Raw genomic sequence first — 14,646 nt, 5'->3', positions numbered from 1 at the left:
CAATATCATTGTTTTCCAAACAGTCCGTCCTCAACTGTGCATTTCTTTTTAAATTGTCTGCTTCCACTTTCTTTAGTCGTCTTAAATTACTCCTACTGAATCCTGACATTTTATTTAACTTATTTAACACACAACACTTACTATATTCTTATTTTATTAATTTATTTTATTAACTTTTGTTCAATATTCACAACTTGCACTTTCAAAAACACTTCACAGAATAAAATTTTGCTTCAATAAAGGAAGAAGCATCAAAAATGAATAACGGTACAACAGCAGCTGCAACAATAAACAAAAAAAGTTACAAAACAATACAAGGGCATCCGATTCAGATCCAAGTGCGATGGACACTTTTTATTGTATTTTATTTTGTTCTTTAATTCTAACATGGATTTTGTTTCACAATGTAATAGCAATACGACTCATCCGATTCGGATGCTAGTTGTATGCTATTAACCACTGTTATTTTGGTTTTTTCCATTGACAATATAGCATACATTTGGATGGGTATTAAATTGTAATGGCCAGCGGACTGCTGGGGTCCAGGGTCGTCAACATTATCTCTAATTTGCATAAAGAGATTTCACGAGAATCTTCCAGGGAAAAACTTCTTGTCCCCACCCGATAAATATTGCGAAGATCTTTTCAAATAAACTACAACAAGAACTACTGACGCTGAATACATTGTTTGTTTACTTTTTAAGGGGACCAATTTTAATGGCGAAGGTTTAGGACATTTCAGGTCCAGTGATATGGCTCAGTTCCTTAGGAACGAAGTTTGAATCATGCGAACTCCCGAGTTAAAGGAGGAATATGATCGTGTCGTTCGGGAATACTGTGATCTAGGCCATTTGCGCTTTATTACCCATTCCAACGTTTCATCCGGTTCTATTTATTATTTAACTCACCATGCCGTTATCAAACCTGGAAACGTATCTACAAAGTTTCGAGTAGTATTTAATGCCTCCTCTCCTTCTCCCGGCGGGTTAAGTGCAGTCGGTTGGTTATCTCCTTGCGTGGTTTTGGCAAAAAAATTATGATGCAGAAGATTTAGGTGCCCTCACTCTTGTTTATCGATTCATCTCTCGTACGCATCAGATATTTCGTACTAATTCCGTTCACAGATCGGGCCCTTTGACTAGCGATGAGCTGAATATAGCTAGAAATCGTTGGATTCGGTTGTGCAAAGGCATTCTATCCAAATTCTTGTTTGCAATTGTATTCGTAATCTAAATCCTTTCCTAGATGCTGATGGAATTATTCGTTCATGTGGCCGACTTTCTTTTTCTTCTGGTCTATCTTATGTTGAGAAACATTTAATCACTCTTCCGTTTAATTACCATTTTCAAAATTTGCTGGTTTCTTTCGTACTCTTTATGGTGGTAATCAGCTAGTTCTGATAGTAATTCGCTCTCAATATTGGTTGCCCAACGTGAAAAACAGCATCGAGGTCACAATCAACAAGTGTAAAGTTTGAATCTTTAACAAAAAACGTTGTCAGAAACAGCTAATGGCAGTCCTTCCTCCAGAAAGGACTGAATTTTCTCACCCCTTCGCCAGAACTGGTCTCGATTTTGCTTGGTTTTCGATATAAAAACATACAATGGTCGGTCCTGTCGTGTCACAAAAGGACACGTATGTGACTTCGTGTGTTTCTAGAACTCACTTCAGATCCTTCCACATCCACATTTCTTTCAGCGTTTCATCGCTTTGTTACACGCAGAGGTTGTGGCGTTGTATTTGTATTCCGACAATGGCACAACATTCGTGGGGGCTTCAAAGTTCTTAGCCGGATACTTCCTGCTAGCCTCTTGTAACGGAGTCACCGCCTACTATGTTCTACAAGGACTAACTTGGCAATTTATACCTCCGGGTTTCAAACATGTCGTCTATGCTTTCACGGACTTCTATTCTTCCTTTGTACTGAATATCCAATAAAGAAAAAATACATTAAATTTTTTCCAATACATACCAATTCTGTTTGTGTTTTATTTCTTTATTTTTTATTTTTTCAACTCAACCCGGAATTCATCTGGAAGAAATATTGTTTTGTATTTTCATTTGGTCCTCCACGAACCGGATATAAATTTAAGCCGAAATTTAAATTCTAGTTTTTGGATTTATTTAATCAATAAATGTTCATCTTGTTTTATAAAATTTAAGGTAAATTTGTGCTTTCGTCCCTTTATAAAAGTGCAAATTATTCTGAAAACTAAAAAGTGAATTTGCCGTCGGCAAAATTTTATTTTGTTCAATATGCGTTTTGGTGGAAGAGAGTCACTTCAATAGTTATGATATCTGTGTCTTCGCATTTAACGTGATTTAATTTCTCTCTAATTTGTTTCGATCTATTTTCTATTTCTTCTTTTTTCGTGTTTTTTAAGGCATTTGCATTCATTTCCATATCTCTTACATTGCTACTCAATTCGAAATCATGATTCAATTCTAGGTAAGGTTAACAGGCTTCAGTTAGATCGTCGATTTTATGTGGTATCGACGTACCTTCTTTGTTTGGCCTCATCTGAAAGTGGAAAACATTTTTATTATTTTCTGACCTAGGAATATAATTAAAGAGCTAAAACACTAACTATACGTACATACTTACCTTTTGGGAAGAACTTCAGTCACAAGCTGCCGACAGTGTTCCGAACTCTTAGTGTCCGCCTAAAAAGAGAAGAAGGAAAGACTACTTGTCGAAATTAATTCAGGAATATTTGGAACTTAGCTACATTTTAATTTGGAATTTGCTATGTTTAGAAGACCATTACCATAGCATTTCCAATCGTGCGCTGGAGTACCCATAAAGCCTATATTTTTGATCACAGTCAAATTCAATGATGATTAAAAAATATACAATCGCCAGTCGGCAAACGGTAACGGTAAAAAGATTTTACCAAAATATGTACCTTTGTTGAAATTTTTACAAGGTTCTCTACCCCAAAGTAGCCTAAATATAAATTTCTAAGCAAATCGGAAAATGTGGTCCAGACCATTCGAAATTGGTAAAATAAGTAGATTCCTCTTAATGTCAAAATAGTAGGTGAAGGGAAAATATCTTTGCTTCTGGCAGCTCAGGTTTTCCTGGTTCTTTTCGCAACACAAACAAATTCTGCTTGTGTATTATTTGTTTCTCTTTTTCCAACTCAATCCGAAATCCATCTGGAAGAAATATTGTGCTTTCAACAAAATTTCTTTGGATCGGTTTCTAAGCTTTTAACTTCTACAAGTAAATTACCGACGACTCCCAGGTATTTTCATTTTGTCCTCAACGAAGCGGATATAAGTTTAAGCCGGCAATTCAATTCCAGTTTTTGAATTTATTCAATAAAAAAAATGTTTACCTTCTTTCATCAAATTTAAGGTAAGTTTGTGCTTTATTGTATTTGTGATCAGTTTTTGTAAAGAACAAGTGGCAACAACAATGTTCTGTTTTTCGTGTTCTCATTGTTTTCATTCCGGTCGTGTGTGGTGATATTGTAGTGAGTGCTTGTTGTTGTTTCTTTTGTTCTCCCTATTCCATATCATTCATAGGGTTTACCAATTCGAAAGTCAACTTTAGCACTTAACTAAATATGGGATCCGTCGAGTCGATTTTGGTATTCATTGGACCATATATATGTATTGTGACGACGAAAGTCGGTACCCTCGTTTTCGTCCCAACCAATGTTATTATTCTTGTTTTGTTTGTTGTTATTTTTGTTAAAAATGAATTATTGAATAAATATGAATTCCCCATTTAATTTGCTGCCCTCGTTGAATTTTTTCCCGCCTGATCGATTGGCCCTCATTGTTGTTTATATGTTTTGTGACATCAAAACAACATACCGTTAGGACAATGCATTTCGTCGACGACCAAAACAAGCAACAACAACAAACCTGCGTAGTTGAATTGAATGCGTCGCTGACTCGAAAAAAACAAGTAGCAACAACAAGCCGGAGTGTTTGAGTTGGATGCGTCGCTGACTAGAAAAAAAAAAACAAGCAGCGGCAGAAGGGCTGTGTTAGAATGGAATGCGTTGCTCATTTGAAATAATAACAAGCAGCAACAATTCGGCAAAGTGATGCTGATAGTAAGTCGGTGATGATTGGTTGCTGTTTGTTACAGAAGGGGATCGGGACAGTGGTATAAAAGAGGAAAGTGATTGACGGATGGGGATCAGTTGTTTATCAAAGTGGCAAAGGTGACAAGTGCGTGAAAGTCCAAAACGAACCAAGACCCAGCGAAGCAGTTTCTTTCCTTAGGTGAGTCAGAGTAGTGCAAGTCCCCAAAAAAACCCTTGAAGAGTTCGTATCCCTTGGGTTCTCGGTATATTAGACAAAACCCTTGAAGAGTTCGTATCCCTTGGGTTCTCGGTGTCATAGGTTAACCCTTGAAGAGTTCGTATCCCTTGGGTTCTCGGCTTTTAGCAATAACCCTTGAAGAGTTCGTATCTCTTGGGTTCTCGGCATATTAGACAAAACCTTTGAAGAGTTCGTATCCCTTGGGTTCTCGGTATTATAGGTTAACCATTAAAGAGTTCATATCCCTTGGGTTCTCGGCTTTTAGCAATAACTCTTAAAGAGATCGTATCTCTTGGGTTCTCGGTATATTAGACAAAACTCTTGAAGAGTTCGTATCCCTTGGGTTCTCGGTTTTTAGCAATAACCCTTGAAGAGTTCGTATCCCTTGGGTTCTCGGTATTTTAAGTTAATCCTTGAAGAGTTCGTATCCCTTGGGTTCTCGGTTTTTAACGATAACCCTTGAAGAGTTCGTATCCCTTGGGTCTCTCGGTATTTTATTTTCACCCATGAAGAGTTCGTATCCCTTGGGTTTTCTCGGTTGTCAGCTATAGCGTAGGATCTTCAGGGCCTAGGATTTCCCGCTCTCTATTCCCGCTGTAGAACCACTCAAAGGATCAGCTAGCAAAAGGGGTAACTTTTAACCACGAAATTGGAGGACAGGTCTCTACCCGCAAGAAGCGATCGGTGAACTTAACCAGGTCACCGCCGGAAACAAAGGATATACCCAGCCAAATGTGGATCTGAGAATCGGGTGAACTTATCCAGGTCACCTACGAGAGAACGAAGTTACCGGAGCAGTTGTGAACTTTGCCAGGTCACTCCAAATCACGGAAAGAGGCCAGATTTGGTAGCTTTAAATACTTTTACTGACATAATAATACACGAACTCTCAAAAACGATTCTAATAAAGACCAAACTGAATTAAAAACTCAACAAAGCTGTGTTATATCTCTCTTAGTCTCGATTTGTACAAATTTCTGTGACACCCTGGCCTCCGAGAGCTCATCCCAGCAAACTAGTGTCGTTACAGTATATATGTATATATATATATATATATATATATATATATATATATATATATACAGTCAGCTACAGTTCCAAAGGAGTGTGTAGTGGAAAATTATTTCATTTAGTTCAGAAGACCAAAGGCAAAAACAAAGCGATAGTTCAGAAGAGTCCTCTAACCAGTAGCGGTTTCAGTCAAGTCTGATCAAGTCTTTGTGATCGTTACCAAAATAACCGAACTTTCGTAAACTGGCAGCTTAAAGCATTGTTCAATCTCTCATCTGTTCATTTATAATCTGCACAAAGTTTAAAACGTATCCAGAGAGGCATTAAATCAAACATTTCTGTTCTGAAGACCTTCAAAATTGATGTGGCTAGCTGGGATCGCATTTTCGTATATCTTTCTTCCAATCATCTACCTGATTTTACGTTTACTCTTTGGGAGCATACTCCCTCGGACAACTACAGTATTCCACGATGGGCGGAATTGGACACCTTCCTAACAAATAGATATCGCACTCTAGAGTCTGTTTCAGAGATGTGCAAAGGCCTTCCTGTTGGAAGTCTAAAGGAAGGTTCGTCCGATATAAAGGCCAAATCTTCCACAAAGTTTAGTTCCTTCCAGAGTAAGGTCCCTGATCCCAAATGTCCCTTGTGTCCAAACGAGGCTCACAAAATTCGTAAATATCCGAAGTTCTTAAAGGTGAATTATGATGCGCGCATTTATGAGGTCAAACTGCAAGGTCTGTGTCTCAACTGCTTTTCAAATACACATTCCGTAAAAAATCGTTCTAGCAAACATAGCTGATATACATGGAATACGCGCCATAATACTCTTCTGCATAGAAACTATGTTCAGTCTTCTTCCTCTTCAGCATCATCTACATCTAGCACTGCTTCGAATTCAAACCTCAATAGCAAATCCGCTCCATTTGCACATTCTGAATTACAGCACGCTAGCAGCGGAGTGGGGACTGTACAAAATTATTTTTGTACTATTGTTCAGGGGGTATTGCTAGGCACGTCGATGGTACAATGGCTCGTGCGCTCTTCGATTCTGGTTCTGAGAGAACTTATATTTCAGAACGATCGTTTGATACAACTAAACTGCCTTATAATCGCACGAGTGCTCAAATTTCATTTTTGAATAATTCTAATTCTGCCAGTGTACGTAAACAGTGCACTTTCATCCTTTCTTCGCAATTTGACCACAATTTTGATTTAACAATTGCTGCCTTCGTGATTCCTAAACTTTCGGGGAATCTGCCAAATCATTATTTTCCGACTTCTTCATTCAAAGATCTTCCAAATAATTCGTTGGTTGATCCTAACTTCTACAAGACCTCACAAGTTGACCTACTTTCTGGTAGCGATGTGCTTCCAAGCCTAATGCTTTTCAGTTCAAGAGCAGGCAGATGTGGATCTCTTCTCGCCCAAGAGACAATCTCGTCCAGGGTTGTCAACATAATCTCTAATTTGCATAAAGAGATTTCACGAGAATCTTCCAGGGAAAAACTTCTTGTCCCCACCCGATAAATATTGCGAAGATATTTTCAAATAAACTACAACAAGAACTACTGACGGTGAATACATTGTTTGTTTACTTTTTAAGGGGACCAATTTTAATGGCGAAGGTTTAGGACATTTCAGGTCCAGTGATATGGCTCATTTCCTTAGGAACAAAGCTTGACTCCTTTAACTCCCGAGTTAGGAATATGATCGTGTCGTTCGGGAATACTGTGATCTAGGCCATTTGCGCCTTATTCCCCATTTCAACGTTTCATCCGGTCCTATTTATTATTTACCTCACCATGCCGTCATTAAACCTGAAAGCGTATCTACAAAGTTTCGAGTAGTATTTAATGCCTCCTCTCCTTCTCCCGGCGGGTTAAGTGTAGCCGGTTGGTTGTCTCCTTGTGTGGTTTGGCAAAAAATTATGATGTAGAAGATTTGGGCTTCTGGTATCGTATGGGATGATTTATTGTCTCATGATATCGTTTCCGATTATTTTTTCGTGGTTGTGTTTCGTGGTGGCTAAACCGCCTCGTTTCTGAAAAACTTTCATGACGAATAGAATTTCCAACATTACTCAAGTTGTTGACACATCCAAATTGCGTCATGTTTCATCTGAGACAAATCCAGCTGACCTGGCAAGCAGAGGTGTTTTCATTGGCCGCACGAAACATCGAGCATGTGGTGTGCAACCGTTGCTTCAATTCCGGACACAAATCTCGAAAAGAGGTCCATTCACGTCAACTTTGCAATGCTTCATTCAAGCTCTTCGTGCCCTCACTCTTGTTTATCGATTCATCTCTCGAACGCATCAGATATTTCGTACTAACTCTGTTCACTAGCAATGAGCTGAATCTAGCTAGAAATCGCTAGATTCAGTTGGCAAGAAGGCATTCTATCCAAATTAATACAATGCACTATCCGCCAAACTTCCAATTCTTGTTTGCAGTTGTTGTTGCAATCTAAATCCTTTCCTACATGCTGATGGAATAATTCGTTCATGTGGCCGCCTTTCATCCTCTTCTGGCCTATCTTATAATGAGAAACATCCAATCACTCTTCCGTTTAATTGCCATTTTCAAAATTTGCTGTTTTCTTTCATACATTCTGTTACTCTTTATGGTGGTAACCACCTAGTTCTAATAGTAATTCGCTCTCAATATTGGATGTCCAAGGTGAAAAACCTCATCGAGGCCACAATCAAAAAGTGTAAAGTTTGCATCCCTTACAAAAAACGTTGTAAGAAGCAACTAATGACTGTCCTTCCTCCAGAAAGGACCGAATCTTGTCGCCCCTACGCCAGAAATGGCCCAGATTTTGTTTGGCTTTAAATATAAAAACATACAATGGTCGGTCCTGTCGTGTTACAAAAGGACACGTATGTGTCTTCGTGTGTTTCGCAACGAAGGCTATCCATCTAAAACTCACTTCAGATCTTTCCACATCCACATTTGTTTCAGCGTTTTATCGCTTTGTTACACGCAGAGGTTGTGGCGTTGCATTTGTATTCCGACAATGGCACAACATTCGTGGGGGCTTCAAAGTTCTTAGCCGGATACTTCCTGCTAGCCTCTTGTAACGGAGTCACCGCCTACTATGCTCTACAAGAACTAACTTGGCAATTTATACCTCCGGGTTTGAAACATGTCGTCTATGCTTTCACGGACTTTTCTATTATATGTTTACTTACTTTCAATTAAACCATTGTTTCATGCGGTAATATTCTTGCTTTTTACTGAATATTCAATAAAGAAAAAATACATTAAATTTTTTTCCAACACAGACTAATTCTGTTTGGGTTTTATTTCTTTATTTTTTTCCAACTCAACCCGAAATCCATGTAGAAGAAGTAGAAGAAATATTGTTTGGTATTTTCATTTGGTCCTCCACGAAGCGGATATACATTTAAGCTGAAATATCAATTCTAGTTTTTGGATTTATTTAATCAAAAAATGTTCATCTTGTTTCATCAATTTTAAGGTAAGTTTGTGCTTTCGTTCCCTTCATAAAAATGCATATTTTTCTGAAAACTAAAAAAATACATTCGCCGTCGGCAAAACTTCATTTTTTCAATATGGGTTTTGGTGGAAGGGTGTCAGTTCAATATATATGAGATCTGTGTCTCCGCATTTAACTTGATTTAATTTCTACCTAATTTGTTTCGATTTATTTTCTATTGCTTCTTTTTTTCGTGGTTTTTAAGGCATTTGCATTCATTCTCATATCTCTTTCATTGCTACTCAATTCGAAATCGTGATCAGATTTCTTGAAGAACAAGTGGCAACAACAATATACCATGCTTTCGTTCCCTTCGCTCTCAATATTGGATGCCCATGGAAAAACCGCATCGAGGTCACAATCGCCAGAACTTGTCTAGATTTTGATTGGCCTCCGACTTATAGAAGGAAGAAAAATTTACAAAGTTTTTGGTAATATTAAATTTAATTATTCATTTATTTTGTTGAAACAAAAAAAAAAACAACACAAAATACAAACATTTCTAAGCTGCATTTTAATAAAACAAATATCTTTCCTAAAGTTCATAAAGAAAGTTTTATCTTAACTAATCTATTCCTAAATCTAAATAGGAGAAGAAAAACAAGTCTTAAAAACATACCAGAAACAAACAAGTCTTAAAGATACAGGTTCAGACCAATAGTTGAATTCTGTAACTCATTTTCTGAGTTACCAATCGGTAAAATTCAAATGCTTGTAATTCCAGTAATTAACGAAATTTTTTTGTAAGTCAGCGACGAAATGAAAGTAGTCGCTAAGACCTACCGATAGATACCAATGTTGTCAACTTTTATTTATTTTTTATATCAAAATTTGGTGTTTGAATTTACCGATTTTTTCGGTAATTCAAAAATGATTTAGAGAATCCCACTACAGGAGATTTAGAGTCAACGAGCCGCACCATCGCCGTCCAATCCATCGAGGGAGGGGCAGGTTTTACGCCATTGCTGCTCCATCGTGGCTTGGTATCTTTCCCAATTGACACTGCTGCTTATTGAACTCCGGACAGACAGACGGACGACAAAGCAAAATATTTAACTTTCCTTACTTCGTGCCAGGTTTTAGCTAGATCGTCGATTTAATTTGGTATCGACGTACCTTCTTTGTTGGTCCTCATCTGAAATTGAAAAAAATATTATTAATGTTCTGACCCAGGAATATAATTAACAAGTAAAAAAGCTGTAAGTTCGGCCGGGCCGAAATTTGAATACCCTCCACCATTTTGTACAAATTTGCCAATTTTAAAAAAATAAAATCTGTTAAAAATTCTATTAAAATCTTAAAAGTAAGGAATGTAGCCGTATATTAGGCTCTGTATGACGACGTGGACTAGCATGGGCAACTTTTGCCACAAGCTATTACAATATTCAAATGCGAAACTTGAAAAAAATCTATTTATAATGTATCTAAAATCATCAAAATTCCGAATATAGGGAGGAACCATGGGAGTTGTGAAACGTGGACTTGCACAGACAATTTTTTGCCGTAAGCTGTTGGATCCATTTCGAACTTCAAATGCGAAATTCGACACAATTCCGGTAAATAATGTCGCTAAAATCATCAGAATACCGTATATCGGGAAGTACCGTTATATCGGGGCTATACGAAGAAGTGGACCTACATAGCCCATTTTCTGTTTTATACTGTAGTATCAATTACGAACTTCAAATACCAAATTTGAAACAATTCCGGTAAATAATGTCGCTAAAATCATCAGAATACCGAAAATCGGGGGGGTACCGTTATATGGAGGCTATTAAAAGAAGTGTACCTACGTGGCCCAGTTTCTGTTTTATGCAGTAGTGTCTATTACGAACTTCAAATACCAAATACAATACCAAAAGTCCTGCAGACATAATACACATTTGAGTAAAAATTTATCAACCTACTTCATTTCGTTCGGAAGCTAGAGTGATTTACACAGACGGACGGGCATTAATAAATCGACATGGAATTTTATGCTGGTCAAGAATATATATATTTTGTTGGGTCTAAAATGTATATTTCGAGGTGTTACAAACGGAATGACAAACCTAATATAACCTCCATGCTATGGTGGAGGGTATAAAAAGCTAAAACACTATCTATACGTACATACTTACGTTTTGGGAAGAACTTCATCCATTAGCTGCCGTCAGTGTCTCACGCTCTTGTTGCCCGCCTAAAAAGAGAAGAAGGAAAGATTACTTTTCGAAATTAATTTTAGAACAGTTGCAAATCTTTATCTTTGAAATTTTTTCTTATGATTCATTGTAAATTGAATGTTAAATTTCGATTCGAAATATGAATAAAGTTGTATATTTGCCCGAATATCCAAAATAGTTTAAATAAAATGTACCAATTTTTTTATAAAAAAGATAAATATGTCTTCGCCTTTAAGCCCAATGAAAAAGGTGGTGGTAATGGTTTAAATGTGGTAAGTTAAGAGTGAAATCTGGGACGTCAGGGATAAGTAGACCTCACGGCGAGAGGTGTTCTCAGAGGGAGGGATATCTCTGGTTGGTCAGCCGCTAGGAGTGCTGTTTCTATAGGAACTACTATTTTGTACTATCTGGCCCGGCCCTCGTTAGCGGCCCGCAAACTTAGTCTTTAATGCATTTTTAAGCAATTACTCACAAATCAGGCTCAACTGTTTATAATAGCTAAGCTTTTTTTTATTGTAAAGAACTTAGCAACATTTTCTATTCAAATGTGCTGTAATTTGGGATTTGCTATCTTTAGAAGATCGTGCTGTGTGGTATTTAGTTTTGTCTACCTCATAATTTAGTGCAGGATGATTTCAGAATGGCCAAAGTTAATTACTCCCATACACCCATTACCATAGCATTTCCAATAGTGCGCTGGAGTACCCATAAAGTCTATGTTTTTGATCATTGTCAAATTCAATGACGATTAAAAAATATACAATCGCCAGTCGGCTAACGGTAACGGTAAAAAGACTTTACCAAAATATGTTCGTTTGTTGAAATTTTTACAAGGTTATCTACCCCAAAGTAGCCTAAATGTAAATTTCTAAGCAAATCGATTGAAAATGCGGTCCAGACCATTCGAAATTGGTAAAATAAGTAGATACCTGTTAATGTCAAAATGGTAGGTGAAGGGAACTGGCAACTCAGGTTTTCGTGGTTCTTTTCACAACACAAACAAATTGTGCTTGCGTTTTATTTGTTTCTCTTTTTCCAACTCAATCCAAAATCCATCTGGAAGAAAGGTTTTTAAGCTTTTAACTTTTACAAGAAAATTACCGACGACTCCCAGGTATTTTCATTTTGTCCTCAACGAAGCGGATATCAGTTTAAGCCGGAAATTAAATTCCAGTTTTTGGAGTTATTTAATCAGAAAATGTTCATCTTGTCTCATCAAATAAAAGGTAAGTTTGTGCATTCGGTCCGTTCATTAAAGTGCAAAATTTTCTGAAAACTAAAAAGTGAGTTCGCCGTCGGCAAAACTTCATTTTCTTCAATACGCGTTTTGGTGGAAGGGTGTCAGTTCAATATTTATGAGATCTGTGTCTTCGAGATCTTTAACTTGATTTGATTTCTCTTAAATTTTCGATTCAAGAGCATTTTACTTCTTCTGTTTTGGGGTTTTAAAGCTTTTGCATTCATTCTTATATCTCTTTAATTGCTACTCAATTCGAAATCGCGCTTCATTTGTATTTGTGATAAGTTTTTTTGAAGAACAAGTGCCAACAACAATGTTTTGTTTTTCATATTCTCATTGTTTTCATTCCTTTCGTGTGTGGTGATATTGTAGTGACTGCATGTTGTTGTTTCTTTGGTTCTCCCTATTCCATATCATTCATAGGGTTTACCAATTCGAAAATCGACCTTAGCACTGAACTACATATAGTTACGAAAATAAGCGAATTCTCGTAAACTCGCATCTTAAAGCATTGTTCAATCTCTCATCTGTTCATTTATAATCTACACAAAGTTTTAAACGTATCCAGAGAGGCATTAAATCAAACATTTCTGTTCTGAAGACCTTCAAAATTGATGTGGCTAGCTGGGATCGCATTTTCGTCTATCTTTTTTCCAACCATCTGCCTGATTCCACGCTTACTCTTTTGAGCATACTCTCTCGGACAAGTACAGTATTCCACGATGGGCGGAATTGGAGACCTTCCTAACAAATAGATATCGCACTTTCAGAGATTTCAGAGATGCGCAAAGGCCTTCCTGGTGGAAGTCAAAAGGAAGGTTCGTCGGATATAAAGGCCAAATCTTCCAGAAAGTTTAGTTCCTTCCAGAGTAAGGTCCCTGATCCCAAATGTCCCTTGTGTCCAAACGAGGCTCACAAAATTCGTAAATATCCGAAATTCTTAAAGGTGAATTATGATGCGCGCATTTCTGAGATCAAACGGCAAGGTCTGTGTCTGCTTTTCAATAACACATTCCGTAAAAAAATGTCATAGCAAACATAGCTGATATACATGGAATACGAGCCATTATACTCTTCTGCATAGAAACTCTGTTCAGTCTTCTTCCTCTTCAGCATCATCTACATCTAGCACTGCTTCGAATTAAAACCTCAATAACAAATCCGCTCCATTTGCACATTCTGAATTACAGCACGCTAGCAGCGGAGTGGGGACTGTACAAAATTATTTTTGTACTATTGTTCAGGGGGTATTGCTAGGCACGTCGATGGTACAAATTGTTCACAATAATGTGACATATTCGGCTCGAGCGCTCTTCGATTCTGGTTCTGAGAGAACTTATAGAACGATCGTTTAATAAAACTAAACTGCCTTATAGTCGCACCAGTGCTCAAATTTCATTTTTGAATAATTCTAATTCTGCCAGTGTACGTAAACAGTGCACTTTCATCCTTTCTTCGCAAATTGACCACAATTTTGATTTAACAATTTCTGCCTTCGTGATTCCTAAACTTTCGGGGAATCTGCCAAATCATTGTTTTCAGACTTCTTCATTCAAAGATCTTCCAAATAATCTGTTGGTTGACCCTAACTTCTACAAGGCCTCACAAGTTGACCTACTTTCTGGTAGCGATGTGCTGCCAACCCTAATGTTTTTCAATTCAAGACCCAGCATATGTGGCTCTCTTCTCGCCCAAGAGACAGTCTTCGGATGGATCTTAACGGTCCCCATAGGTAAGAATTCGTCCAGGGTTCTCAACATAATCTCTAATTTGCATAAAGAGATTTCACGAGAATCTTCCAGGGAAAAACTTTTCGTCCCCACACGATAAATATTGGGAAGATCTTTTCAAATCAACTACAACAATTACTACTGACGGTGAATACATTGTTTGTTTACTTTTTAAGGGGACCAATTTTAATGGCGAAGGTTTAGGACATTTCAGGTCCAGTGATATGGCTCATTTTCTTAGGAACGAAGGTTGACTCCTTTAACTCCCGAGTTAAAGGAGGAATATGATCACGTCGTTCGGGAATACTGTGATCTAGGCCATTTGCGCTTTATTCCCCATTTTAACTTTTCATCCGGTCCTATTTATTATTTACCTCACCATGCCGTCATTAAACCTGAAAGCGTATCTACAAAGTTTCGAGTAGTATTTAATGCCTCCTCTCCTTCTCCCGGCGGGTTCTGAAAAACTTTCGTGACGAATAGAATTTCCAACATTACTCAAGTTTTTGACTCATCCAAGTTGCGTCATGTTTCATCTGCAACAAATCCAGCTGACCTGGCAAGCAGAGGTGTTTTCATTGGCCGCACGAAACATCGAGCATGTGGTGTGCAACCGTTGCTTCAATTCCGGACACAAATCTCGAAAAGATGTCCATTCACGTCAACATTGAATATTATTATGATTTCCAAGATGTCTTAGAAATGTTTTCATGCTTCA

Source organism: Musca domestica, unplaced genomic scaffold (assembly GCF_030504385.1).
Source record: "Musca domestica strain aabys unplaced genomic scaffold, Musca_domestica.polishedcontigs.V.1.1 5, whole genome shotgun sequence".
NCBI classification, from domain to species: Eukaryota; Metazoa; Arthropoda; class Insecta; order Diptera; family Muscidae; genus Musca; species Musca domestica.
This window is presented reverse-complemented; position numbering follows the sequence as displayed.